General features: G+C 47.7%; 2 long non-coding RNA genes across 2 annotated transcripts in view; one reads left to right on the forward strand and one right to left on the reverse strand.

Annotated features, from left to right (window-relative positions):
• On the reverse strand, window positions 1–13,272 carry LOC128101128 (uncharacterized). The gene is made up of 2 exons (XR_008214999.1): window positions 13,159–13,272; window positions 1–4,798 (listed from the first exon to the last, which is right to left on the reverse strand). It is a non-coding gene; the product is annotated as an uncharacterized LOC128101128 (long non-coding RNA).
• LOC128101129 (uncharacterized) overlaps window positions 10,291–25,301 on the forward strand; it is a 22,499-nt gene continuing 7,488 nt past the window's right edge. The window contains exon 1 of the long non-coding RNA XR_008215000.1: window positions 10,291–13,640. This is a non-coding gene — a long non-coding RNA (uncharacterized LOC128101129). The remainder of the gene's footprint in view (window positions 13,641–25,301) is intronic.

Here is a 25,301-nt window from a genome sequence, read left to right on the forward strand (position 1 = left end):
AATGGCTTTGCAATCATGAATCCTTTTTAGAGTTTATTCACTTATTTTGCGTTTGTGTGTATGTATGTGTGCCTGTGAGAGTTATGTGCACCATGTTCATGCAGGAGCCCAAAAAGGTCAGAAAAGGGCATCAGATTCCCTGGAACTGGAGTTACAGGTGGTTGTGGGCCAGATGTGCATGCTGGAAACCAAACTCAGATCCTTTGCAAGAACCCTGCATGCTCTTAACTGCTAGACATCCATCCCTCCAGCTCCATGATTTCTTCCATTACACAAAAAGAATAACATGGCATAAATATACACGAGGGGAAATATGTTAATACACTAATGGTCTGGTTCTAGAGGGGAGGAGCTAATATGCCTTATATTTCCCATTCTATGCTTCAATTTTCGTGACTCCTACCCCCAATGAAATCATGCTCTTCTTATTCTATTTTACCTTCGTGTGGAGGAACTCAAACTCTCACTTGTCCTAGACCTGTGCTTCCTCTCCTCACCTGCACCTCCAGACCCTTCTCTTCTTTACTTAGAAACATTTTTACTCAAAGAAATTTTAACAGTACAGAAAAGCACTTTGCAAACAATAATAAAGCATATATTCTTCTCCCTCCAACATTAAAATCACTAATATTTTATCCTATGTAATTACAGTTTGTATTTTAAAGAAATAAGCAGAGTCCATTTATAAAGGTACAGTATGATCATGGAAACTATTTCAATTAGAGAGACCTGACTCATGGGGACAGTCCAGCATGGGTGCTCCTACCAGGCCCGGCAAAGCCATGATTAGGAATTTTTAACTTCCGTCCACCTTTAGCTAGAGGCTTGGCTCTTGGTGACTATTTCCAGGATGGAGGCAGCCTGGGGCCAGGGCGCCAGTTTAGGCTGGCACTTCCTTTGGAACCTCAGTGGCAGGCTGGGAGAGGCCAGGAGCAGCCAGTACTTCCCTCCTGAGGTCAGCCGGTGCCCAGCTAGTGTTTACACACAGGGTGGGGCCTGTGCCTCCGGCTCTGAGCCCTTTGCTCTCAGGGGAGCTGGTCCTGGGCAGGCCACAAGCAGAGGATGGTGAAACCACTGTCTCCTGCAGGCCCAGAGACCACAGTGTGGGGAGGATTCTGGGAAAGAGCACCCCCACCTCCAAAGGTGGCCAGATGGTCAGGGAAGGCTGTGAGGACCCAGAAGGAAGAAGTTATAAAGAGGATGAGGTGGACTCTGTCACCTTTATCAGTCACCTGCCCATAGGAAGGCCACTGGATGAGGACCCAGAGCCTCAGAAGGGCAAATGAAGGCACTTGTCCATGGCCTTCTGGCTCCAGTCATCCAGGTTGAGATTGATGCTGACTCCGAGGCTGGGACTCCTGATATCACAGCAGATGGTGGCATCCTGTGGTGCTGTCACGAGAGAGACTCAGCCTGCAGCAAGGCTGGGGACATGTGGAGATGGCTTTCCAGGAGGTGGATGTCTGGGGATGAGACATTCGAGGGTGTCTGTCTTTTCCTGAGTTTGCAGAGAACAAGACTTTCAGGGTCCACAGCCTGCTCTCCAGGAAAATATTTCCGCAGGACTGAGAAGGGGTGAGAGTAGCAGACCCAGTACTGGGTCCACCGGCCCTGCCAAGTCTCAGTCCTTCTAAATCTGGCGTGCATCCCAGAGAAAGACCAGGCCTCGCTGAGGCAGATCTTACTTCCTTGCCTCAAATGCCAGCACCCATGGAGCTTCTGTGCAGAGCCACAGACAGAGTCACAATAAGTTCCCTGGGTAGCCTGCATTTTATTTTTGTTTTTGTTTTTGTTTTTGCAGGCAGTCCTGGCTGTCCTGGAACTTACTCTGTACACCAGGCTGGCCTCGAGCTCATTTATCTATCTGCCTCTGCCTCAGGAGTGCTGGGATTAAAGGTGTGAGCCACCACTGCCTGGCCTACTTGCATCTTTTATCATACTAGATTGGTTAAAATTCTGTCTCTGCCACCTTCAGGCTGTGTGATCTTAGGCAGGTTCCTTAGTATCCCCAAAGCTTGATGCCTTTATAAAACTGGGATGCGCTGGGTGGTGGGAGAGGAAGAGGCAGGTGGATCTCTGTGAGTTCGAGGCCAGCCTGGTCTGCAAAGTGAGTTCCAGGACAGCCAGTCTGGTTACACAGAAACCCTGTCTCAAAAAACCAAAAATAAATTAATTAATAATATTAATAATAAAACTGCGATGCTGCTAGTAACAATGACAGCAAAGGATCATGTCTTGTCCTGTGACTGGAGGGTTAAACACGATAATATGCCAGAAGTGACTGTGGATTTTGCACTCACCAGGAGAACAGCAATGTGAGGTAAGGGCACCTGTGTCTCCCCTCAGCCTCCCTCCTGCCTTAGATTCAGTCCTTAGTCTCCAGTGGCAGAGGGGCCACATAGCCTCTGTCTCCTTCCCCAGTTGCTGAGCAGTCCCCTGATGGGAATGTGGCAGCAGCTGGTAAGCAACCAGAGAGAGGACGGTGGAGGGAGAAGTATCGCTGAGTCTGAGATCCCAGGGACATGGTGCCAGTCCTTGGGTGCCAGCATGTGGACATAGACACACAGACCCCAAATCTTCGCACTTCCAACTTCGATAGCCACATATTGGGCTCCCTTTTCTCCCTTGTCCCTGCTTCCTGAATATTCTCATAGGTAGGCTACTGATGTCTCATGCTGCCCAGGCTGGTGTCGTCGTTGTCGTCATCATCGTCCTCGTCATCATCATCATCATCATCATCATCATCAACAGTGGTGGCTGGTCCCATTGACTGACTATTTATTTCATACCAGGCAATGAGAGATCTTCTCCACAGTTTGATGAAGACACTGAAGTACCAAGAGGCTATGTTGTTTTCTGAAGTCACAGATAAGAAGTGGCCCTGCTGTGATTCTTACTAAGGCTAGGGGAATGTGAGTAGCAGTAAAACCCACTGAACAGGAAGGCATCCCAGACTCTCCTATTGCCAAGATTCATGTGTGGAACGCAGTGGGGTCTGGCAGCCAGCAGCATGACCACCTGAGTTGGCAACCACGGGGTACTGTGGTGGCTTAGTTACAGAATGAGGTCCTAGTAACCCTCACATGTGGTGTTTACCTAGCACTTTGCCCTGTGAGGTTCTTCCCAGATCCAGCAGGGGTTGGAAGCAACTCCCGTGACTATCTCCTTCCAATCTGGGCCAGGCAAGGTCTAGGTAGGGCACCAGTGCCAGATCCAATGACAGAAATGGTTGCCAAGTTCAAAGGAAGTGAAGGGCTGAGGGAGTGGGCAGACAGGCTGTGAACAGCTGTGAACACCACCGCTAGCCCTGAGGCTGCACAGAGCGGAGGAGGTGCAAGAGTTCGGTACTTGGGGCTGCCACCAAGAGAGCAGTTATCATCAGAGATGCCAGGGATTGAGAAAAATGCTCGCCTTCCTGCTCCCATCTTCCTCTAGCACTTGCGTGGAGTAATTCTAGTCAGAAGCCAGTGGGCAAGGAGCTCTGAGGCATGAAATTTGCCTCCAAGGTGCTGAGTGGAGAAAGGCAGGGGATGAATGTGTCCAACAAAGCATGACTAGGACCAGACCTCCTACGGCTACCTCCTGTCCCCATGGCCACTCCCATCTGCCAAGACCTGCTCTTGGGTGAAGAACTGGTTGACAGACTCCCACTGCCCATGACCGTATTTCCTCTAGGAAAGAACCTCTGCCCACCCCGAGACTGTCTTCATCTTCTGCCTTTCTCTGTATGTAGTTTTGGCCACAGGCTGGGAGCTGTTTCCAGGCTCAGCAGTGTCCAGGGAGAGAGAAGAAGAGGGTTCCCTGAAGCTCTCACATAAACACAAGAACGTTCTTCCTAGAAGCTCTCACTTCCCTTCTGTTTACTGGCCTTAACTAGCTCACATGCTCGGTCCCGAGTCCATTTCTCAGAGCTGAAGGGCCAGGTGTTTACAGACTGTTGGAAAAGCTGCCTCTGAATACAGAAGTACAAGCAAAACAGAAAAAGATGCCTGTCTCATGTAATACTTTAGATAAAAACAGTCCAAGACTGGTGGGAGGCTTGGCCATCATCTGCACACAGTTTCCCTTTTTAGCTCTGAGGAGAGTGATTCAGTTTCTGTCACCTCCTAGTCAGGGAGAAGGACAAGGGAAGGGTTCAGGAAGCAGTATACACTCCCTCTGAGGGCACAGCTTAGAAACAATACAATTATTTCTACTCACTGTACATTTGTGAGAGCTTAGATTCATGGCCACGTTCAGCTGCAAGGGAGGCTGGGAAATGTAGTTTTCACCAAAACGGAGCCAACTGCTCAGTCAAAAATCAGTTTTACTCTTTTTTAAATTTAATTTCATGTGCATGTATGTTTTGCCTGCGTGTGTGTGTGTGTGTGTGTGTGTGTGTGTGTGTGTGTGTGTGTGTGTGCGCACTTTGTGTACCTTGTACCAAAGAAGACCCGAAGAGGGTGTCAAATTCCCTAGAACTGGAGTTGTACACAGTTGCAAGGTGCCGCGAGGGCGCTGGAAACTGAACCCAGATCCTTTGGAAGAGCAGCCGGTGCTCTAACCACTGAGAAGTATCTCTAGCCTCCAGTTTTACTCTTAAAGAAGGGGAGAATGGATATTTGTGGATCAAGGAAGTCTTGTTGCACAGGAATTCAAGCCTGAGTTTCTGGGTCGACTCTTGGAAGGGTGGTGAGCCCATGCTTGAGTTGCATACTGGTCATCTCTGCGGAGGCTCAGGCTTTTGCTTGTTGCAACAGCTGAGCTGCTGTTTGGAGTTACACGCGGAGCTTTGCATTTCCTCGGCTCCCTGAGGGAACTGAAAGGAGGAAGGAGCATTGGATAGTCAGTCACCCAGCACAGTTTACTTCATTACCTGCCTGTGAGGTCCTCAGACCATGGAGGAGGGACAGACTTAAACAGCTAACGATGGGCCAACGTGACAAATGGTCACGTAGTAGCAATAGAAGGGCCATATAAAGCCCAGGGGAAGCAGATGGAAAAACTGAGAGAAGTGTCTTCAGGGAGGGAGAAGAGCATTGAGAGTGTGTTTCAGCTGGGTCTTAATTGGTTTGTGAGAATTTCACAAACCCTTGGTAGGGAAGGGGATTTAGACAGAGAGAAGAAGACTATAGAGGTGTGGAGGCTCTCAGGGTGTGTCTTGTGTAGCCAGAGAGCAGCAAGCTAGAGGCCTGTTGGGATAGGACAAGGAAGAGCACCGGAAGCCCTGGGAAAAAGGCAAGCTGCGTGACAGACTTTGGAAGTCAAGAGGGTCAAGACAGGGGAGGTGTGATCAGATTGATATCTTTTTCTGAGGTAGAGACTGGAGAATGACTCGTTAGGGAGCTATTTCATGAATCTGAGTGAGTAAGAAGACAGCCTACATCACACCAGGGGTTTGGTGGGAATGGAGGCTGCGAGCCGGTTCGCGTTCTACCCTAGGGTAGAATGACACAGCTTGGTAACCGGTTGACTGGGGAGGGTTGACTGAGGACGAGGGGGTAGTGGTCGAAAGATGGTTAAATACGATCCTGAGTTTACATGTCTGTGCTGGGAACACAGAAAAAAAAGAGCACAGGAAGTGAACGTTTGGGGGGTGAGAGGAGAAGACGCTGCCCCACTGTCCAGAGCCCAGTCTGCTGCAGACTCTCAAGGCATCTGAACACTCTCTCTCTGTTCTGCAGAGCCCCCTCCCCCAATCTCCAGCTGGTTAAGTCCTCATGTTCTCCAAGAGCCTCGTTTGATTCCCATAATCTGGGTCAGAACCCTTTTCTAGAGTCCTGTCTCTCGCTTCCATATGTCTCACTGAAAGCGACTGCTGTCCCAGAAAGCCTGTCATTTCCCTGAGGGCAGGACCCATGTCTGCCCTGCTTCCTGCTCTAGTAGCAGAACAGAGAGCAGAGCCTGCCTAGCACGCGGTGGGTGTTCACACTCAGCTTGGGGCATTCGCAGCTGCGCCTGGAAATAGGAGTTCACCAATAGTTTAGATCCAGGCCCACCAGATCAGTGGTTTTGACCCAGTGTCACACTGGCCATCTTTGATTGTCCTGACTGAGTGTGTTCATGCTACTGGCCTCAGAGGAGGAGTGACTAGGGATGCTACTGAACACCCTTCCAGGCCAGGGCAGTTCCCCACAAAGAGTGATCCAGCCCAACGTGTCAACAGTGTTGAAGCTGAGAAGTCTGGCTGGAGAGACGGGCAAGTCAGCTGGCACAGTCCAGTTCCAATGCGGCCTACTGGCTGTGACGGCCCGAGTGAGTAAGAGCAGAAGCATAGTGGCTGTCACAAGAAATACGGACTTGTGATGTGCAGCCAGGAACCACCTTGGATGGAGCCTCAGTCAAAGGGCCCACCTTGGGCGGTTTCCCCTTAACTGAACTCCAGGCCATCAGCCCAGCCGGCCCAGCCTGGCGCTCGTCTCTCTCTGACTCACCCCGTTTGGATTTCTCCCACTCTTTAGTGGAAGGGTACCACTTTCTTCCCACCCCATCTGCCTTGCTGATTATTTTCAGCTTGGCTTGCAGAGGTCCAACGCTGCAATTACTCACCAACCTCAATGGCTCCTTCTGAAAATAACATTTGGGTGGAAAGAAACCTCAGTCTGGTGGGCTGGATTTTATACGAAATGGTTAAAGCATGGGTGTGGGTATGGGGGTGGGGCAGAGGACAAGGGAGTGGCTCACTGGTACAATTAAGAGAAGAATCTGGAAGAAAGAAAGTGGTAAGGGCTGCTGCGGAGAGAAAATAGGCCTCCTGGACAGGGGTCCTCCCTCACTCTTCCAGAAGCTGCATGCCAAGTCTTCATGCATGCTTCTAATTGAAGGTTCTGTTTGCTGTAATAACTTGTCCCCTCCCCTGATCTCTGAGGCCTGGGAAATCCATGTCTGCCTGGGGCCAGAAGAATTAAGACTATGGGCATACCAATCTTTATCCAAGCTAGTGACCAAATTTTCCGACCCCAAAATAGGAGACACATGGTTGACATAGGATTTTTGCTCTCGGTCCAGGAGAGAACGGCATTCTGGGATATGTAGTTTTCAGATTCGTAAGTGGAATTTCTGATTACATGGCCAATAGAGGAAGAGTAGAGAAGGGCCGGAAGATGGCTCCCTGGGTAAAGTGCTTGCTGTGCAGCATGAGGACCTAGTTTGTCTACCCAGCACTAGTAAAACGCTGAACGCGGTGGAATGCATTTGTGACCCCAGATCTAGGGTATAGGAACAGGCAGGCTGGGTGGTGGTGGCACACACCTTTAATCCCAGCACTAGGGAGGCAGAGGAAGGCGGATCTCTGTGAGTTCGAGGCCAGCCTGGTCTACAGGCACCAAAACTACACAGAGAAACCCTGTTTCAGAAAAACAAAAACAAAAACACAGGCAGATCCTGGAAGCTTGCTGGTCGGCTACTCTAGCCAAAACGGCAAGCTCCAGGTTCAATTTTTAAAAAAGATTTATTTAGTTATTATGTACATTGAGATTTTGCCTGCATGTATGTCTGTGTGAGGATGCCAGGTCCCCTGGAGCTGGAGTTACAGATAGTTGTTAGCTGCCAAGTGGGTGCTGGGAATTGAACCAGGGTCCTTTGGAAGAGCAGCCAGTGCTCTTAACCTCTGAGTCATCTCTCCAGCCTGCTCCAGGTTCAATTTGAGACCCCATCTCAAAGAAAAAAAAAAAAATAAAGAAAGAAAAAGAGAAAAAAGTGGAGAGCGATTGAGCAACTGAGGCAGACACCTGATGTTAACCTCTGGTTTCCACATGTGCACCCATGTACGCGCAAGCATCCGGGCACACACGTGCATAAACACACACACACACACACACACACACACACACACACACACACACACAGGATCCTTGGGGGGGGGAATTATAGATTTATGGAGTACTTTGGTTCAGAGAGGAAAATGAAAAGCAAAGGTAGATAACCTTGTCCCAACCCTTGCCAGGTGTAGTGGGGGTTTTTGTAGGATGAGGTGGAGACTCACTGGAAGCCCCTATGGGATTTCCAAGGAGGTGGGGGGGGGGGGGGAGAAGGTCATGTGAGGTAAATTTTAGAAAAGAAGTGGGGATAGTTCTACATATTTGTTAAAAGTTTATTTCTGGAGTTTTATTCCAGATGGTTTAAATCCCTGGGTGGACTTCCAACGGCAGCTTGGCATCTCTGGCTCTCCATTTCCTCACTTAAGGTGAGTAGGGCAGGGCTGAGGGGACACATGGACTTGATGTTTCAGGAGCGCTGCAGTGGCGAGGGCACTGGAGAACTGAGGCTGAGGGGGTCTCTCCTGAGAGAGTCCAGTGTTGGAATCCTTGCCCTTGTCATCGTTCCCGCCTCTGAAGTCAGAGCCATCCCACTGGTTTTCTGGAGCCATAGTACCTGGGGAAGGAGCCTCAGACAGGCAATGTCCTGTGTTCTATGGGGGATGTTTCCATCATCTGGGACTGGGAAGGAAGGGCCTTCCTCTCTCCAGGACTCACTCTGCTCACTGGTTCAATATGATTTCTCTCGTCCCTGGTTCTGAGAGAGAGGTATTGGAGACGCAGTGGCAAGTGGGCACAGGCTGTATGCTCCAGGAGCTTTTGGTCCAGTGGGCTAGCAGGTCATTGCAGTACAGTGCTATTAACTGCCCTAATCCACACAGGTGCCAAGCCAGAACACACTAAGGGTGGAGTCCGAAATCCACCTCACCTTAGAAGAAAGGAAGGTCATTAAAGAAGAGTCTTCTAGGCTGGGAAGTGAGTACTGAGTTGGCCAGATCAAAAGTGTGGGAAGAACACTGGGCGGTGGTGGCGCACACCTTTAATCCCAGCACCCAGGAGGCAGAGGCAGGGGGATCTCTGTGAGTTCAAGGCCAGCCTGGTCTACAGGGCTAGTTCCAGGACGATTGGGGGTTACACAGGGAAATCCTATCTTGAAAACAAAACAAAACAAAACAACAAAAAGGTGTGGGAAGAAACTGTTACTGGGACTGGAGAGATGGCTCAGCAGTTAAGAACACTGGCTGATCTTCCAGAGGACCTGGGTTCGATTCCCAGCACCTATAGAGCAGTTTGCAACCATATGCAATTCTAGTTCTATGGAATAAGATGCCCTCTTCTGGCCTCAGGGCACACAAATGATGCACAGGTAACACATACAGATAAAACACTCATATACATAAAATAAAAACAAATAAAGCTGTGTGGGGATACGATTGAGGAGATTATCTTTAAAAAGAAGGAAAGAAGCTATTACTATGACCATTCTGTAGTTAAGGCAACAAAAATCTCAGCTCATAGCTGAGGTGAGCCTCCTCCCTCCTACGCCTGGATTGCCTGACACTGGATTCCCGGAGGCCTTCATACAGACCCTGGCTTTGAAAGAAGGGTGTGATTTGGAGAAATCCTTGGGTTCTTCTAGCATTGGGCTTTTGAAGGGAGGCCCTGGAATCAGGCTGATGGAGTTTGCCTCCTGGCTCTGTGATCTCAGGCAAATTGCTTAACTCCTCTGGGCCTCCCTTTTCTTCTCTGTAAAGATGTAGAAAACAACCACTTCCTAGAGCATCATGAGGCAATTGAATGTGTACAGTGCTTAGAATAGTCCTGGAAACGTTGTCAAAAACCTGAGTACAATGGTTATTATTACCTCTAGACACCCCCAATGTGGTAGGTAAGCTAATTTTAGCTAGCACAAAAACATATTTTATTTGAATAGTTCTGAGTTTATTTTCAGGCTGTGGTTTCTCTAATGTTATCGCTTAGGGCAAGGATACATAAAAAAGGGAATCGATTTAAAGTTAATTTAGAGAAACAGTTAATAAAATAAAAGTCAATTAAAATCTATAATACAGGGCGAATGTGGATATGGGAGACAATCGTGATATCTGCAATTTTTGTGAACATATTGACGTGACATGTTCCCTCCCGCAAAGAAAATGTTCAGGGCAAGATAAGAGGTACAGCATCAGAGATCGGGAGGATCGGGAAGGGAGGCGACTCAAAAGCCAACTCTTCAATTTCTCTCTCCAGGCACGTTTGGGGCGATTTCGGCCCCTGTGATTTTTTTTTTTTTTTTTTGGATCACTGGGTCAGTCAGCCAATACCTCCGGAGAAGTCTAATTCAGCTCAGATCGCAAGCGCAGCTGCCAAAGGTCTCCGCGCCTCTGGCTCCGCCCCTCTTCCCCGCCCAGCACATCTGGAGAAAAGCTTCCCGCCGCGGGGCGGGGCAGAGCGCAGCCTGCGCATGCGCGTCGGCGGGCCCGTGTGCGGCACCGCAGGCCTCCACTCCCAGGACCGCGTTGCAAACTGTTGCATCAGACAGCGGCCCGGGCCGCCAAAGGTTTCTAGGAAGATAGCGAGGTTTTGAGCTCCTCCTTGGTGGCTTAGGCGCGTTAACTGCCCCTTCCTGTGTATACAGCCGGCAACACAAACCCCTAAAATCTCAAGCTCGCGGGTCAGGGTGTCATCCGAGGGACTCTCGCTCCCGCCCCCACCCACGGCCGGCAGCGGGCAGGACCGGCTGAACTGTATTGGGTTTACTTTCTTAACGGCAAGGACCCTGAAGGAAAGAGCTGGGTTTGATTTCTCTTTCCGAGTACAAGAATGCCCCTGAGGAATTTCACACTCTGTGAAAGTGCAAAACTCATTTCCCCAGATTAAGCGCTGCAGACGGTTCCCCAAAGGGCTTGGCAAGCTCCCAGCAGAAATGCGCTGGGAGAGTTTCCAGCTCTGTACCCCGGGCAGCTGAACGTGCAGACGACCCTGCGCTAGGAAGGAGGTCCCCTGGCCACTCGGAACGTCTCTGTAGGAAGACACAGTCCTTCCCAGATAGGTCTACCTTTGGTTTATTCCAGGCCCCAGTGTGGTTGAGATTTGGGGCTTCCGACAGAGAATGCAGAACCACACATTCACGCATAGGCGGCGCCTGTATAGTTTTCTTGACTCAAATAGCTCAAGCGTGCCTGACTGCAGACAAATTTGCCTGTCGCTTCTCCCTCACTCCTCCAGGTTCTAGTCCCGCTGCCGTCCTCAAAGGCATCTAGAAGCGCTGGAAAGTCTTGGGGGTGGCACGTTAAGAACACTAAGTGGTCTGGGGATGGAGCTCGGTAGGTGAGCGCTTGCCTAGCACGCACGCATCCCTGCCTGCCAATCCCAGCACACAGTGAGAGTACCATCTGAATCTCACCTCCATTCTTTTCATTTTTAAAAGTAGGTCAAGGCCAAGATCATTCAATGCTAATAGGTTTTCCAGAAAAAAAGAAAAAAAACTGGTATTTTACCTTAAGTATTCTGTCTTTTTTAGGGTGTGGATGGTGAAAGTCTATTTTGACTGAATAATCTTGAGAGTTAACAAAAGCCCAGTGTTCTTCCTTCCCCTGATTATTGAGACTCACTTAGTTCCAAAATGGAATTAAAAAAAAAAAAATGACTGAAAGCCTGGTAAGCTTTATCCAGTGTGTCCCAACAGTCGATGCTGTTTAAAGTAGCATTTTCCCCTCAGCAATGGAATACTATGTCAGTTTGGGATTTTCATTGTGATATGTGCTTCATAAACATGGCACGTTTTGTTTCAGTCTGAGTAGCAGCACTTTTATGAGCCAAAGGAATGGGATCACAAGCCAGCGGGAGAAGCAAGCTATTTACATCCTGGAGCCAGGCAGGAAAGCTGGAGCAGTGAGGCCTGGGCTCATGCTGGGGTCTTTGCTATATCCCTAGCATCAGTATGTTGCAGGCTATCATCCCAGATCTGTGGAGTGAGTGCTCTGACAGAAGGAAAGGCTGCACCCGGAAGGACCACGAAGAAGCCTACTGTTTTGCAGGAGATAGCTGAGGACCACCTGAGGCCTCTTGTGCTGGGTGAAGAGGGCTAATTCTTCTGGCTTAAAGATACAGTGCAGTAGAGACAGCTATTAAGTGACAAGTCTCCTGAGATCCTTTCTACACGGTTTCCCTGTCTGGAAAAGCCACCAGCTGGTAATGCTATAGTTAAGCAATCATTCTACACAACCACACCTCGGGATGTGATCATTGGTAGCCTCACCTGGATTGAATTTCCCAAACAAACTTCTGGAAAAGTAAGAGGCCTGAGTTACAGATCCAGGGGGCAGGAAAAAAACAATCCCCTGTAAAGCTATATCTTACACCCGGATGGTTAGAGATGCAGGCGTATTCGAAAAGGGTGATTCAGTCTCTTCATCGGAGCACACCCATCAGACACTAGACCAGCCCAGACCCAGACAAAGCTCCTGTTCTAAGAGCCATGATTGAAATTCCTCGTGGAAAGTCTGCCTTTGAGACACTCAGAACACCTCATTTAATTCTCATTTCCTTTTTAAGTCAGGTCCCTCCTTCCCGAGAACCACATTTAAAGCTGCTAGCTGGCTTCCCTTCTGTTTTTGCTCTTTGTGTGCCAGCTTCAAGGGTGGGGAGAGCCACGTTAATTTAAAAATATAGCACACATAGCAAAAGGGGGGTTGATTTAAAGTAAAAGCCACAGGAAGGGTTTTCCCCTTCCCTCCGGTGTTTTTCAGACTTCCCTAGATCCACCTTTATTTCCTCAGAGCCCAGACATAGAAAGTGAGCGAGGCTCATTGGCTGCTCTTCCAAACTGAAGCAAAAAGCCTCCAGTGGACTGCGGCGGGTTTTATTCTCCTGTAGGGTCTTTCTAAGCACTCTAGATTTGGGTCAATTGTGTCCTACCCCTTTGGATCAATTGTATCCACTTTTGGGTTTTGGGAATGTGGCTTTAAGGGTAGAGTTCCTAGATCAAATCCTGATCTCATTATTTATTAGTTTTCTGACTTTACATCAAATGGGAATCATTCAGGCCATAGTGAGTCAAGGTCTAAAAAGGGCCTGGAGCAAAAGGAGCGACCAATAGGAGGCGGCTATTATGAAAATAGACCGGTTCATCTGTCGGCTCCCTCCTTAGTTTCCATCTCCCGTTTTGGAACGGAAAGAAAATTCGTTATCTATTTCAAGTGGAGGATCTACCTCCATTTTAAATCACTCGTGAGCTCACCAGAAGGGGAGGCCAGACCGAGCTGAATTTGCAAATACCTAGGCCTTTTAACCGAATGGAAGCCCGGTCTTTGCGCCTTAACAGAACAAGAGCGAACCGGTTGGGATTTGGGAAGCCTTGAAGGGATGTTAATCGCTCAGTCTAAAGAAGCAGGTCTAAGATACGGGGGTGGGAGGAATTCACCTGAAAAAGGAAAGCCGCTGCAAGGTGTCTGTAGCCTGAGCTGACGGCAGTGAAGCTCCATGCGCGTGCGGCAGCGCCCTCTGCCGGCAGCGGGGGCGCAAATCTGGAGCCTGGCCCCGCGGCTGGTCAAATGGGACTCCGGATCCCTTCTGCTGCCTCCGCCCCCGCTCCGTCCCTTCTCGTGATCGCGCAGCCGGGTCTGGGACTGGATTCCAGAAGAGGCGTCCCCATCCTACGCCTGAAGGCAGGAGCAAGGACGCTGCTCTAAAACACCCGGTTCATCAGCAGAGCGGAGGCTGCAGGAACCTACCCAAACCCACCTGGGGCTGCTTTTGCCTCCCGGAAACCTGGGCAGAAGCCTGCGGGGCGGTCGGAGGTGGTTTGGAAGTGGCATCGCCTATGGCCAAGACCGAGGGTTCTGCGGACAGAGAGGAGCCCTGGGTTCGCTTTCTGCCTCATCCAGCTAGGTGACCTTGGGCAAGGTACTTAAATTTCCATGTGCCTTGTTTTCCTCATCTTTAAGATGGAGAGAACGCTCCCGATCTTAACGGGTTGGCTTTGAGGATTACACGAGAATAGACAGCCTAGGTTGGGATTCTGGCATTGACATTGGCTAGCTGTGTGCCCTGGGGCAGGTTACTTAACCTCTCTGCCCTGGTTTCCTGCAAAATGGGGATCATAACGGTACTTACCTCCGAGGGTTGTTGCCTGCAAAGCGCTTAACACTGCCTTGGCAGAGTAAGCGCTCAATAAACTGTGGCTATTATGGCTGTTGTCGTCATTATTGTCCTTAAGAGTGCTGAGCACAGGAGCAGAGCTCTAGCTGGCTGGTTATTATTAGTCTGTTTCTCGGGTCTGGCTATTTCTTTCCCGGCATTGTTAGAAATTTTTATTATTATTATTATTTTATACATAAGCTATTAGCTCAAGTCCTTATCAATAGCTGAAAAACTAAGAGCCTTCCCGAATTAGCAAAATCTAGGTTCCCTGGGAGGAGAGCCAAGGATGCGGTAGCGGGCTGCAGGGACCCAGACCTGCCGGGAGGAAGCCCGCGCCGGGGTTAGTGCGCGTCAGAGCCGCGGTGACGTCGCCAGGCCCTCGGGCCCCGGAGGCGCGGCCTGCGCTCGCTGGGCGCCTGCGGTGGCAGGGATGGCCGGGTGGTACCCAGAGCCGAACTCCAGCTGCTTTGGTGCCCGACTTTCCGAGCCCCGCGCCTGCCGCTGAGGGGCGCACCCGGGGCTGGAGATGCCAACCTCAGCTCGGGTGTTCCCGCCCCGCCCAGCCTGGCGCACCGCTAGCCTCTTGGAGACTGCTCTGCATCGTCTTGATCCCCCCTTTCCCGGTCCTCTATCCTCCAGAAACCCATTCCTCATCATCCCGCAGGGCCCCAGCTCAGTTTCTGCTTCCTCTGCGTTTGTTGTGACCGACTCCTCCTCGGTTTCTGGCTCCTCCCACTTGCCCGCAGCGCCGGGAGCACGCCCCGCAGGTCCACTTAGCTTGCCATGCACGCGTCTCCAACTCGCCGCATCTTGTCCCCGTTACTCTCCATCGCAGTGAAGGTGACACCACCCACCCGATCACTCGAGATGCGTCCTGGATGCTTTTCCCAGCAGTGGCTACTCCAGCCTAAGCCGCTCTGTCTGTGACCTTGTAAAGTACCCTCACTCCGTTGGCTATTAACATGTTTCTTTCCAAGACCTACTGAGTCTGTCCTGCTTCGTTCAGATCCTTTTTCTAACAGGCCGTGAGCTCCCTACACCCCAGTTAACTCAAGCCTTGCAGCTTCTGCAGGGCGGCCTGGTGCTCCAGGCACTCCCTATTTTCCTGAGCACGCAGGTCTGCCATTTTCTAACGCCTCATAAGCTAGTCCCAGTTTAGACCCTGCCTGGGTCGCGCTATTTAAGGTGTTCAGTACTTACCCCACCTCCGATTACCTTCCTCTTATTCTCCTGAACTCAAGAGTTTCCGCTTCAAGGATGTCCCCTCCTCCTGTTCTACTATCCGGAAATGTTTTTGGGCCCCGATTTTGTCGAGCTCAGAGGAGACACACGACCTTTCTAGGTGGCCAAATGTCTGTGCCCCGCCCCCATTCCACTCCTTTCTTTCCTTAGCTGGGTTCTTTCACATGGAACACCCTTCCACCCATTCTGTTTTCCTCATCCCCCTCCCCCATCCTAAAGAACACCCCCCACGCCTTCTCCCCACCCCACCCCAACCTCGACTTGATAGGTCAAAGGCCAATTTAAAAAAATCTAAAGCTTACAAAACTACATTTATAAAAAGCTTACAAAAACTGCTTGTTTAAACCACATGTTTTCTTTTCTTTGTTAAAACGTAACATTTCCCTATTCAATCCAGTTTCTTAAAAGGAGACAAACCCTTTGGATCTGGATGGAGTCCTCGGAACCAATTTCTGTTCCTTCCCAACAGAGTCACGTTAGTGTTTTGGTGCTTCATTCCCACGCATGCTTTTGTGGTTTTACTCCATACCTTGGTGCCTGTAGGCACTTCAAAAGAGTCATCTGAAATGATTTTAAACGTTGAAGAGATGCTATTAGACTGATGATTGTGTAACTTGCTTTTTTTGACTAGGCAGCATGAACCCACATTAATGTATGTATTTCTAGATCTTCCTTTCTCACTGCCCACGAGGGGCCCATTTTATGAAGTCAGCACACTTTATTTTCCCAGTCTCCTTCTGGAAGATATTTAGCTCATTTTCACTTTATTTTCTGTTAGAAACAATGCTATAATAGCTTTTTAAAAAATCCCATTCCCTGGAGTGAAAGCAGACTTCGGGTAGATAGTTGGGTGTGGGATTGCTGGGCTCAGGACATAGAAACTGGAAGCTTTGTTGGGCACGGCTCAATGGGTTTTCAAAGTGGTTGTACTAATTCACAGTTCCACGAGTTATGTGAGAGTTCCCCCATGTTCCACATCCTCAACACTTGCTAATGTCAAACTTTAAAGATGTTGCCAAGCCGATGGTGTGAAGTGGCATTTCAATGTTTTAATTTGCAATTCCCTGTTTACAAGTGATAGAGATCGGAGCATCCTTTCTCTTTATTGGCCATTTGCCTTTCTTCTTTTTTTAAAATTGGCCATTGGTTTATTTGACAGTGCAGTATTGATCATGTCTTAGTATGTGTAGGAGTTCTTTATATATTCTGGGTACTAATCCTTTGTCAGTCTGTGGCCCATCTGGTGTCTTTTATTCCATTCAATTGCAGTTTTAAGTTGATACGATTATTGGATGAATATCTGATTTTTCTGTTAGACAATGAGTTTATGAGAAGAGGGACTATCTCTTGTAATAAGTGCAATATTAATACATACCGGGAAGTCAATAAATACTTCTGACTGAAATGTATTGATAATTGACATTATTATTATTATTATTAATGTGTCTGCTCTCCTTCCTCTAGCTTTTCCCCTCAATTGCTTGAGAGCAGGAATCTGGTGATATTTTATTTCTTTGTGTCCCCAATGCCCACTGAAGCACAGTACTTTGATCACAGAGCATGCATCCAGTGGTTTTTAAGTTCCTTTGTGGTTTCTCTTTCTATTTTTCCACCTCATTCTTCTCAGGTCATCTTCTATCTCTGAGCCCGGTTTTAGCTCTGCAAGAAGAATAAATAATAAATATCTCCTGTGTGTTTGTGGTAATATACGAGATATGTAAAAATGAAGTACTTGACACTTAGCTATCAATAAATGGTGACTTTCAGTGGCCCCACAACAATCATTTTGGTCACTAAAGGTACACTGTCGTTAATTTTAACAGAAAGATCTTTCAGAGACAGAATAAAAGTGATCCTCCTAAAGATGTGGTGACCGAGTTTTTCCCCCTTTTTTCTTTTTCTTTCCTTTTATTGGCATTTGACCCACAATGAAGGCTTGGTTCCAATGTGGACTCTGAAAAGCATCAAATATCATTCTTCTGCCTTTCTTTTCTAAATTCCAGATATATCAAAGCATGTGAACTGTACATAGAATTCCAGCCTTTAAGAGGAAACATAAAGGCCAGTCCTACATCTTTGGCCAGAAGTCAGAGAGCAGAGAAGGTCTGTGAGCAATGCTAGAGCCAGTTTGAGGTGGTGCAGCTGAGACAAAAGCAGAATTCTTACATCTGTTTCCCACATCTGCATTGATTGCATGACCTTTGATCTATTTATAAAATGAAAATAATAACTCTTGCTTTTTATGGAGCAAGGATTTTATGGTTAAAATTCACTAATTACTCGTTGAAAAGTCTTTGAGATTCCTGACATGAAAGGCAGTTTGCATTTATTTAAACAGAGCTTCCCAAAGGTAAACGGCCTTGCAGAAACACTGTCCCCACAGACATAGCATGTGCGCTGTTTTGCCAGAACATGAGGCCCAGGAGAGCGGATCTAACCCCCTACAACACACCACCACCATTTGTAAGTCACCTACAGGCCAGGCGAGCTCAGGCAGCTGGCTGACCCCCTTTCGCCTACAGCCTGACGTTGGCATGAATGAGCAGTTTCTGGGCAGCCGTATTTGATCATGAGAAACTTGCCAGGAGGCCTGTTATCTCCAGGGCTTCATCCCTGCAGGAGGAAAGCAGGTGTCTATACTGAGTTCACTGTGATTTGAGCCCTCCAGAGTGAGCGCTGAGCCACAAGGACTGCTGGTATAGGTACTTTCCAGAAAGGCCTGGGAGATGCGTCAGGAGAAGGTGGACTGAACCCAGAAAGGCCCAGTGGAAACTGAGCTTTGCCTTACAAGAGCACAGACACACGGCAGGGCCATCTCATGCAGCAGCCTGCGGGCTTTGTCCTTCCTGTACTGCAGGGAAGCAGCAGCCATGTAGTTAGTGTGTGGGCTGACTGAGGAGAGAGCCATCCAGGCAGATCTCACTGCTCAACCCCAAAAGATCACTAAACCTCTGAGCCTCAGGCCTCAGCTGTGGGTCAGGATAAACACACCAATCTGTCAGAGTTACCAGGGAGCTCACAGTCAGTGCGTGTTAGCTCAAAATACCAAAACTCCATTTAAGACTGAGTACATTTTATTTCCTTTAATTAAATTAAAAAAAATTTTTGTGTGTGTGGTACTGGGGCTTGACTCAGTACCTTGAACTTGATAGATAAGATTGTACTGCTAAGCTCCACTACCAGCCCTCTTTTTACTTTTTATTTATTTTTTAAATATGGGGTCTCACTCCTGGTCTCCAACATGCATGTGTGGAGGGAAGCACACACATACACTAGAGAGAGAGAGCGAGAGAGCGAGAGAGCGAGAGAGAAAGAGCGAGAGAGAGAGAGAGAGAGAGAGAGAGAGAGAGAGAGAGAGAGAGAGAGAGAAGAAAACGAAAATTTACGCTTGAAAAATTTTTTCAAGACAGGGTTTCTCTGTGTAGCTTTGGAGCCTGTCCTAGAACTCACTCTGTAGACCAGGCTGGCCTCGAACTCACAGAGATCTGCCTGCCTCCCTAGTGCTAGAATTAAAGGCTTGCACCACTACTGCCCAGCTTAAATTTTTTTTTTTTTTTTTTAAGAATTGGAATCACTATAAATATGGTGTTTGGTGAAACAAACATCTTTCCAGTGGTACACCATCCTATTAAAAAATCAGGGCATGCCTTCACCTTAATACAGACTCCTCTATCAGTGGGAGAGAGTCAGGTGGCACCCCTCCTGTACACTTAGCACATGGCAATGCTCTTCTATTGTGTTCTTGTTCACAGAGGTGGGTGTTGTGGAATATTTGTTTGTTAACTCTGTAAAGATGTGTTGCTGTTTCACCTTGTCTGCCTAAGGCACCTGATTGGTCTAATGAAAAGCTGAATGGCCAGTGGTGAGGGTGCAGGTAGAGGCAGGCTGTCAGTAGGAGGAGGGATTTAAACTCGGGAGGAGAAGGAAAAGAGATGCCAGGGGCCAGCCAGTCGACACCAGGAAACAGGAAAGTAGGAAATATAAAATGAAAGAAAGGTAAAAAGCCCCTAGGCAAAATGTAGAGGAATAGAGACAGGTAAAATTAAGTTATAAGAGCTAGTGGGACAAGCTTGAACTAAGGCTGAGCATTCATAATTAATAATAACGTGTCTATATTTGGGAGCTGTTTGGCAGCCCAAAGAAAACCCCAACTACAGAGGGGATTTCTTTCTGGTACCTAATTGCATAGAAGAAAGACACTGTTTTTTGGGTTTTTTTGTATATCATCTTAGTTTATTGATAATTGATAGTGAATTATTTTATCCGTTGCTTCTCAGCTAATTATCTTGAGTTACTTTATAGTCATAGCCCCTATGATAATTTGGTTTTCCTCTTTTCTATTTACATGCCTTTTTTGTTTATTTGTTTGGTTTGAGAGAGGGTTCCACTCTATAGCCCAGGCTGACCTGGAACTCATTGTGTAGCCCAGGTTGGCTGAAAGCTAGAGGCAATCTTCTGCCTGTGCCTCCTGAGTGCCACAGTTACAGGTGTGAGCTACTACCCTTAGCTGCTGCCATAGTTCTGCTTCTGCAGTATCACTGTAGAGGCCCCTGCTTCCAGAACAGTGTCAAATAAACGGTGATGGTGTTAGTGGCCGTCTGTATTTTATTTGGGTCTCTCAGACATGCTCCCAGCGTTTAGGCTTGGCAGAGGGGCAGCTTTTGGGTTACCCCCAGAATCTACTGTGTTTTCTTTCTGTCTGTCTGGTCTCCTGTAGTGTCATGCTTGAAGTTTCTCTGCATGTTCTCCATAGGTAGAATTCACCCATGAAAGCGTCTGCTTTGACACTTCTTTTGAGTGTGTGTTTCTACTGCATTCTCAATTCAGTCTACCAAATCTGCTGTTTCCCCCACTGTGTATGGAAAAAAACCCCAAAAACCTGAAAAAGCAAGAAAATAAAAAAACTCTCCTGGAATTATTTGCAATGTGTTTTATTTCCCTGGAAAGCCGCCATCCTTGACTGTATTGGATCTTTTTGCTTTGTTTTCTGTGATGGGGTCTCTCTAGGTAGTCCTGGCTGGCCTGGACCTGTATTTGATTTTTTAAAAGTGGCGTTGGGGGTTCTTCTGATGTGCCAGCCCTGACTCCTGCTCTCTAAGCGACTTCAGCTGTGGCTCACTTGCCCAGCTCGGCACTTCGATTTAATTCCCACAAGATCTTTGCCAAGGGGGAAGCAGAGACTCAGAGAGTTAAAAGTAACTCACTGGAGGCCACTGGGCCACAGGCGGGCACAGCTGGCAGACTTGACCTGTCTGCCTCCTCGGACCCATTCTAGGCACACGGCTTCCTACCTGCCAGTTCCACATTCTCCATGTCCCCCGCTGTTAAAGCAACCTAGACACCCACAGTTGGTAGGCTTTTCACTCAGCCGGCTTCCTGAGGTGCCCAGCAGGGTGACTCCCTCTACCTCCTACCACTACTAGCTATTTTTTTTTTGAGGCTTCCTGTGTACCTAACACTGTCCTGGGCACCACTGAGAGAGCAGCTGTGGCAGAGATTATAATCCAGCCAGGTCGATTTAGCTGTGTCATGGGTTCTCATTTAAACTGGGCGGTGGTGACACACGCCTTTAATCCCAGAGGCAGAGGCAGGTAGATCACTGAGTCTGAGGCCTCCTGGTCTACAGAGTGAGATCTACAGCCAGAGCTGCACAGGGAAACCCTGTCTCAACCCTCCCCTCAACAACAACAACAACAAATCTCATTTAAGGGCTAGAGACACAACTTGGAGGTAAGAGTGCGGGATAAGCATTCATGAGGCCCCAAATTCAATCCCCAGTAACACACAGGTACATCCACACATCCACAGAGGGGGCACAGAGAGAGCAGATGGGGTCAGGTCGGGGAGAGACTCTCACTGAGATATCAGAGCAATTGACAGAAAAAAAAAAAAAAGGAAAAACCACGCAAACCCATTATAGTGCCTTGAGGTGCAGTTGTAGAGAGAGTTCACACTGGTTTCAGTCACCCATGGTGGACTCTGGACAACCACCTATCTTTGTCTCTCTGCCACCACATCTACGGAATCTTGACCGTATCACACACTTTGTTCAGGGGCTGGGGGTGCATTTTACACTTGAGGGTGTCTGAGAAGCACACCAGTGAGTCACAAGGGAGTGTCCGTCTCTCCCGATGTGTGTCATGGTCTTGGGTTTGACGACACATAAACAGTGTTTGTTAGGGGCATAGAAGGGGAAAAGGTGAGGTGAAAGGCCAGGTACAGATTCAGGATCGAAATCTACAGTCTACGCCGCCGCACCACGGGAAACACCCTCACGGCTCATTCCTTCAGCAAACACCTACTCTGCCTGTGATCCTGGATGCTGACAGAGGACAAAGACTGATCCTGTGAGCCGGAAACAGAGGAAGGTGTGTAGGGGGGACAGAAGGGGCTGTGTCAGGAGCATGAGCTGACCTCAGAGGTCTTTTCTGGCTGCTTTTCTGTTCTAGATGTAGGGGCTGTGTTTGGAAAAGCCATATGATAGAGAAACGATCTCAGGCTAGCTAGTCGGGCTACTTTCTAGCTGTGTGGCCTTGGTCCAATGACATAACATTTCTGAACCTCAGGAGTCCTATCTATAAAATGGGAAAAATGATAATTCAGGTTTTTTTTTTTTTTGTTGTTGTTGTTGTTGTTTTTGGGTATTTTTGTTTTTTTGAGACAGGGTCTCACTGTGTAGCTCTAACTGACCTAGAACTTTATAGACCAGGCTGGCCTTGAACTCACAGAGACCCACCTGGCTCTGCCTCAAGGTGTGCTCCACCACACCTGGCTTTTTTGTTTTGAGTGCTGAGTAAGAGTTGGATGAGATGTAGTTCTGAAAACCCTTAGCTGAGCTGGAAGTATGAACAAGCCATCACTGAATGGTCCCTTCCTCTCCTCCTTCAACTCTCTTAGCTCTCTTCTGCCTGCCTCCCTCCCTCCTCTTCTTTTTCTGCCTCTCCATCCTCTCCCTCTCCTTCTCCTCAGCTTTACTTCTACTTAAGGACTTTCCAGGCAAGGAATCTCCCGTTCTGCTTGTTGTACATTCTGTTTTGATCTTGGCTCAGAGAAGCCCACTGTACTGAATACATTGACTCTCCCTTCTCTGGAAGTTTCTGGCATTTTCTGTCAACCTTGACAAAGGCCTGAAGAAAGACACTTCCCTCCTGGAGGAAACTGGGAAAATGCAGAGCCTGGGGCTTTGTGCTTTTGCAGTGAGGACTGGAAAAGTTACCGATTCCAAAACATAAAAAGAAAATATTTAAATCTAGAAATGTCTGGTTGAAAGTCTTATTGCAACTTGATATGCCACGTTTGGTGGATATCCCTGGGGGAGGCCTGACCTTTTCTGATGGGAAAGGAGTGGGTGGTGGGGGCGTTGGGGGGGGGGGGAGGGGGAGGAGAGGAGGGAGGGAGGGGAAACCTCGGTCTGGATGTAATATATGAGAGAAGAATAAATAAAAAAGTTTACAAAATATGACATTGTGCTAACTTCATTAGCTATTCCATTTAATGTTTGGTTATTTTTGAAACCTGAGACCCAGGCTAGCCTTGAATATATGGCAACCCTCCTGCCCCCCCTTTCCTTCTTTGGAGTTTTGGAATTTCAGACATGTGCCCTTAATATTATAATATTATTTGTTTGTTTGTTTATTTTGAACAGGGTCTCACTATGTAGTCCAGGCTGGCCTTGAACTCACAGAGATCCTCCTGCCTCTGTCTCCTGAGTGCTGGGATTAAAGGTGTGAGCTACCATGCCGAGTTCCTTAATGTTTTCTCTAGATCTGCAAACAACCCGTAGATTGGATTCTTCTTAGTTTTCAAAAGTCCCAGATATGCACAATAATTACTGAGAAATTTGTCTCCAATTGTAAATGAAGAGACCTATTTGTCAGTTGTGAACTAAATGAGTGTGTTTAGTTAAATACAAAAGCAAAGTTAGAAAAAGGCTTTTCAAATTTGTACAGTTAAAATTGTTAATATGGAATATTTTAAACTGTTTCATGAGACAGAGGCCTCTGTAGGGCAGTCTTTCAATAGTGTGTGTTGTGGTTGGAGGTTGTTGACTTTTTAATACTTTCATTATTTTTCTGCCTTGTGATAGCTGATTTTCTAGCCCATCACGAGATATGCAATATTTGGAATTTGAAATAACTTTGGAAAATATTCACAATGTAATAAAAAATTGCAAAATATTAAACTATAGTTCAATTTGATCTCCAGTAGTTTAAAAATTCATGCGTGCATTAGAAAAGACACTAGACAGAATTTTACCAAAATGTTAGTAGACTCTCTAGGTAGAACAAGATGCATAATTATCTTATTTTTTTTTATACTTTTGAGGCTTTGCGAATTTTCTACAACGAAAATGCATTACAATCAGAACAACAATTTTTGGTAGTTACAATTTTTTTCCCTTACTACAAAAGTAATTTATACTCATTATAGAAAAATCACAAAATACATATAAAGTACAAGGAACGAAAAGAAACATGCAAATTCCACCCACCCAGAAACAGGCACTGGGTCCTTCCAGATCTTTCTCTGCATACATAAACATTTATATTTTTATCACAAAACAGGATCATTCTGTGCAGAGTACTGTTTTGAAACCCGATTTCCCCTCCCGGTCTATGTTGAGAACGCTAGAAAGTGTCAACAGCAAACTTCTAGGAGATGATTTTTAATGGCAGCACACTGCTAGGCTTTGAGGATAAGCCATCATCTACTTAACGCCTAATATTAGACATTTATGTTGTTTCCAGATATTTATTTTTTCTCCCTTCCCCCCTTTTGGTTTTTTTTTTTTTTTTTTTGAGAGAGAGGGTTTCTCTGTGTAGTCCTGGTTGTCCTGGAACTCACTCTAGATCAGGCTAGCCTTGAACTCAGAGCTCTGCCTGCCTCTGTCTCCCAAGTGCTGGGATTAAAGGTGTGTGTCACCACACCAGGCTAAGATTCTGTGTTGTAATTGGATATAGCAGAAAGGCTGTTGGGTCTACTAAGGGTGTCTGTGCGGACAGGTCAATTTCATCGTGCCTACATGCATCAGAGTCCCTGCAACTCCAGTTATAGATGCCTGTTAGCCTCCATGTGGGTGCTGGGAGTTGAACCCAGGTGCTCTGGAAGAGCTGCCAGTGCTCTAACCACTGATCCATCGTTTCGGTTCTCAGATCTTGATAATAACCATGTGATAACCAGCTATGCCATGTCAGGGCTGCCACAGCCAATGGGTCAAGGTCAGCTCCAGCACGGTTTTGTTTGTTTCAGTAGCCGATGCTCACAGCTTGAAAGAGCTCACAGCTTGCCACCATCTTGGACTCTGTCCAAGATCTGTTAAACCAGCCTGGCCCCCTCCACTGGACATGGCTTAAAGCCGTAGGGTTAGGCTCCGAGCAGCGTGTGTGGGGGATGGTAAGACATTCAGGAAATCAGGAGCATGGACATAAGGGCTGAGTGGATAGCCAAAGAATGGTCCAGAGATGGGAATATGGAGAGATGGGGATGCAGGGAGATGGGGAAATGGGGAGATGGATGGCTCATGCAAAGCGCAGACCAGTAGCATTTGTCAAGGGAATGATACTTTCTAACGGTTCCTTAGGAAAACAAGGAGCTCCTGAGAGGCTAGCAAGGCCTCGGCTTGCAGGCATAGCCAACCTTTTAACATTGTGACACAGCGGGCGGTGGTGGCGCACTCCTTTAATCCCAGCACTCGGGAGGCAGAGCCAGGTGGATCTCTGTGAGTTCGAGGCCAGCCTGGGCTACAAAGCGAGTTCCGGGAAAGGCACAAAGCTACACAGAGTAAACCCTGTCTCAAAAAACAAAAAAAAGCCGGGCGGTGGTGGCGCACGCCTTTAATCCCAGCACTCGGGAGGCAGAGGCAGGCGGATCTCTGTGAGTTCGAGGCCAGCCTGGGCTACAGAGGGAGTTGCAAGAAAGACGCAAAGCTACACAGAGAAACCCTGTCTCGAAAAACCAAAAACAAACAAACAAACAAACAAACAAACAAACAAAGAAACAAAAAACGCTGTGACCCAGCATGGTCAACCACAAAGTTCATGATCAAGAACTGAATGGCTGAGTTAGTTTTTTAAAAAAGCACAACAACCTCCTAGTATTTGAGGAGTCTGCGTTGGTCTACCTTTCTTAGCAGTCACTGGCTGCACAGGTCCGGAAGCCCAGGGGAAGATGGTGTTAGAGACA

This window comes from Peromyscus californicus, unplaced genomic scaffold, assembly GCF_007827085.1.
Source record: "Peromyscus californicus insignis strain IS unplaced genomic scaffold, ASM782708v3 Scaffold_7__1_contigs__length_154581171, whole genome shotgun sequence".
NCBI lineage: Eukaryota > Metazoa > Chordata > Mammalia > Rodentia > Cricetidae > Peromyscus > Peromyscus californicus.